This window comes from Capsicum annuum, chromosome 12, assembly GCF_002878395.1.
Source record: "Capsicum annuum cultivar UCD-10X-F1 chromosome 12, UCD10Xv1.1, whole genome shotgun sequence".
Taxonomy (NCBI): Eukaryota; Viridiplantae; Streptophyta; class Magnoliopsida; order Solanales; family Solanaceae; genus Capsicum; species Capsicum annuum.
The window spans coordinates 3328681-3333239 of NC_061122.1; the positions used below are offsets into that span (position 1 = coordinate 3328681).

Consider the following 4559-nt stretch of genomic DNA (forward strand, 5'->3'; position numbering starts at 1 on the left):
AAAATAAATAAGTAATAAAAATAAATAAAAACTTATTTTAATATGACTTTATTTTTTGTAGTTTTCCAAACTTTAAAAGCAATCTTGTAAAATAAGATACTAAATGACGTAAAACATTCAGTTTGGTCAAAAATTAGGTGTTTACAGTAGAGCGGTTGTTTCCGATAGACCCTTAGCACAAGTAAAACATCATAAAATCACATATAAAAAGGAAAATACAGTAATGAATTGTATATTGGAGCATATAGATATCAACTTATAACAACAATACAGATTTGTGAAAAATAGATAAGAGAAGATGAATCAAGAAAACTTGATCAACGACGACCAGGAAGGATCTTCTAATGTTGTTCATGATCTCATCGATTCACTGAAGGTCCTGCAGCAGCAAGCTTCATCAAGTGTTACATTATGCTTCCGGCTTTTCAAACCAAAAAAGTCAATGTCATTTAGGGTCTTCTTCATCTGTTGCCTTTGAACATGATGCAATGCCAGTTTGCTCATAGGAGTCTTCCCAATTTTGTCCATCGAAACATTTGATCTCAACATGAGTTAGCGTACCAGGGTCAACGCACCTTAATGTAACAGCTATTCCATCTGGATTTGATCGTGGGATGTAGAAAGAAGTTATGCCACAAACTTTACAGAAGGTGTGTTTAGAAGTGTGAGTCCCGAATGTATACGTTGTGATGAACTCCTTGGAGTCTCCGATAAGTTCAAAACTCGCCATCTAACTTTCTTACAGTGACATCCACCGGTATGTAGTACCAGATCGGAATTCATTCTTCAGAATTGTTGATACTGCATCACACAACATATATTAGTGTTTCATTCTTGGACAATGTACTTATTTTCATATGCTGCGAACGACAAATCTAAGGATTTAGCATGCAAAGATGTGGATCGTCTTAGGTGTATCCTCTGGCATATCTTGCCTCGGATATTGAAGAACTTACAGAAGGCATTAGCATGTACAAACTGAAACAAATAGTAGTGGGAATTGTTTGGATAAAAAGTTTGCATCTCCAAAACCTTTAACAGGATATCGATAAAGAACTTCCTGATATGCGCAGACCTTACGGCTTACCCCTACCTTTTGTGAGGTCGAGAGGCTGTTTCAAAACAATTCTTTGTTTTCTGCTATAGAAATACCAAACACCTTCACCCTGTAAAGTACTGTCGCGATGTGCAGTTCAAACATGAATGATTCACTGAAGATAAACAATACACTTACGCTTTCTGATCTCACATATCCAAATTTAAGCATCTATGAGCAACGGCACAGCCAAGAATTTCACTAAGGGGAGTCAAAATACAAAGACGATGTGGCTCTACCAGTGTCACTGAGAAGTTTAGATACTAAAGCCATTGCAGCTATGTGTGCGTGTAACCTGCTGGAACTGCACAGACTGCTTTCGCGATGTGCGTGTAGAAATTTTTTACGCTACTAGTGTATATAAATCACATTCTAATCTAATAACTTGATAGGAAATCTCCAGAACAAATGCAACTTTCACTACATTGAGCATTTTTCCTTAAGACCTAACGGTGTAGGCGTGTGGCCTAGTGGTCATTTAAGCGTGTTGAGAAGCATAAGGTGTCAAGTTCAAAATCCGATGAAGGAAAAAAATACTAAATGATTTCTTCTCGTATGTCCAAGCCAATCTACACTACAGTTATCGAAAAACTACAAGTCACTCGGTTCCAATTTATCTGTTTTACTTTCCTTTTTAGTTAGTTTCGGGAAAAATATCTCTTTCTTTGCTTAACAACTTTATACGTGGCATGTTTAAGACCACAACGTTAAAAGAATATTTTTATATACTCTACATATCTTTCATTAAGACCACGTTTCTTCACTTTCTTAAAGTCCACATGGTAAGTCAAAATCAGACAAATGAATTGAATCATCAAACAAGAAATTAAAAAGAACCTTTCTAGTTATGCAGAATAAAGCAAAATCAGTTGAATCAAGAAGTCATAGCAAACTTGGTAACCAAATTAAAATAATTATTTTGAAAATAGATACAGAGAAAAAGATTCATTAGTGTAGATTTTACCTTGTGCTAAGTCAAAATTGGAACTACTTATAGTATAATTCAATATTCAAACTCTGCAAAAAAAAAAAAAAAAAAGAAGAAGTTAAATCCTTGAACAAGAAAAAATATAAATTTCTGTTAAGAAAGACAATCATCTGGGCTAGGCCTATACAGTACTGATCCACATGAATAGTCCACAGACTTATGGACCAATGGGAACATTTTTGGGAGTTACTATCTGAATTATCACCAACTGTTTATCAAAACACACCAAAAATACCACTTTTTTGCAAGTTACTATCTGAATTATCACCAACCGTTTATCGAAACACACCTAAAATATCACCTTTTCTGTGAGTTACTATCTTAATTATAACCAACTATTTATCGAAACACCTAAAATATCACGTTTTTGCAAGTTACTATCTGAATTATTACCAAAGTGTTTATCGAAACACACCTAAAATATCATTTTTTGCAAGTGACTATCTGAATTATCACCAATTGTTTATCGAAACACACTTAAAACATCATGTTTTTGCGAGTTACTAGCTGAATTATCTCCAACTATTTATCGAAACATACCTAAAATATAACCTTTTTGCGAGTTACTACTTGAATTATCACCAACTGTTTATCAAAATACACCTAAAATATCACAATTTTACGAGTTACTATCTGAATTATCACCAACCATTTATCAAAACACACCTAAAATATTACCTTTTTTGTGAGTTACTATCTTAATTATCACCAACTGTTTATCGAAACACACCTAAAATATCACTTTTATCAGGTTACTATCTGAATTATCACCAAAGTATTTTATCGAAACACACCTAAAATATTACGTTTTTGCGAGTTACTATCTGAATTATCACCAACTGTCTATCGAAACACACCTAAAAAATCACGTTTTTGCGAGTTACTAGCTGAATTATCACCACCTGTCTACCGAAAACATACCTAAAATATCACATTTTTGTGAGTTATTGTCTGAATTATCGACAACTGTTTATCGAAACACTACTAAAATATCACGTTTTTGCGAGTTACTCTCTGAATTATCACCAACAATCTATCAAAACACATCTAAAATATCACGTTTTTGCGAGTTAATATCTGAATTATCAACAGTTGTTTATCGAAACACACCTAAAATATCACGTTTTTGCGAGTTAATATCTGAATTATCAACAATTGTTTATCGGAACACACCTAAAATATCACGTTTTTGCGAATTAATATCTGAATTATTAACAACTGTTTATTGAAACACACCTAAAATATTACTTTTTGCGATTTACTATCCGAATTATCACCACCTGTTTATCGAAATACACCTAAAATATCACATTTTTACGAGTTACTATCTGAATTATTTCGAATGAAAGCTGGAATTTTCAAATATATTATATTTACTTATTTGAAACTCTTTAACGATTACTATTCTGTTACCTGGTTTGCTTTTCGACGACTCAAAAGATCACATTCATTTAAACGTACTGACTCTATCCTGAATTCGCGATCGACACCCATGCCATCATTCTAATTATGTCTTCAATTTGGATAAGAGTTGATCAACTTTTTGGTTGGCTTAATCATTCTCTCTATATAAGGACCACAATGAAAAGCCTAATTATATATTGATGATCAACTTGACAAGTTAGCTAGTTCAATGTCAACTATGACTTAGTGAAATGGGATGATCACAACACTTCGAAAGAATCTATATATATTTTATATATTCTCTTTGTTAGCAATTTTATATTATTATTTATCCAACTACCCAACTTTTGAAATCCAAATTTATTCAAATTTTCAGATTTTAAACTTAAATGTAATTTTAGAAAAAAGTTCATTTATCAATTAGGTCAAGTAGTAGAACACTTTTGGAATAAGTATTCAGGTGCTTATGAACCTTTTATTTACTTTAATTTTTTACGTAGACATTAGGTTCGACAATAGTAATATATTCTATACATATCAGAACTAACTATCACTATAGCGATTACTTAATTATGTTCGTATAATCAAAATATTCAAGGATCAACATGTCATCAGATTTTATACGTACATATAATTGGATTTAATATTTTAAATTTTGTGTTCAGTCAAATACCGTCCTATCGAACAAGCTAAGGGACAAAAGAATTATAACTTTGAGTGACATCCTTTGCATTGTCTCAATCATAATAATTGATATACAACTTATAAATAAAACTTATAAATACAATTAAATAGTTCAAAAATAAGTCAAAATGTTCAACTTCTTTCTTATCCAGGGGGCCTCTTTTTTCTATCTTAAATTAGAGGATAAGCTTTGAAAAAATGATGTATGATTATATGATAATAGATTGATTATAATTTATAAAAATATATACGTAATTACCTAGCTCTAACTGTTATGCTATTGTCCGCTTTGATTCTAGGTCCAGACAGGGATGGTTCAAGCGAATTTGTGGCCTAAGGCCAAAATCGAACGGAGGCTTTATATTCTTAAGAAAAAATAATTATTTT

The 4559-nt window shown here is 32.0% G+C and overlaps 1 pseudogene; it reads right to left on the reverse strand.

Moving 5' to 3' along the window:
• Nucleotides 1-194: 194 nt before the first annotated feature.
• Nucleotides 195-3728, reverse strand: LOC107872368 (annotated as a pseudogene).
• Nucleotides 3729-4559: the final 831 nt, after the last annotated feature.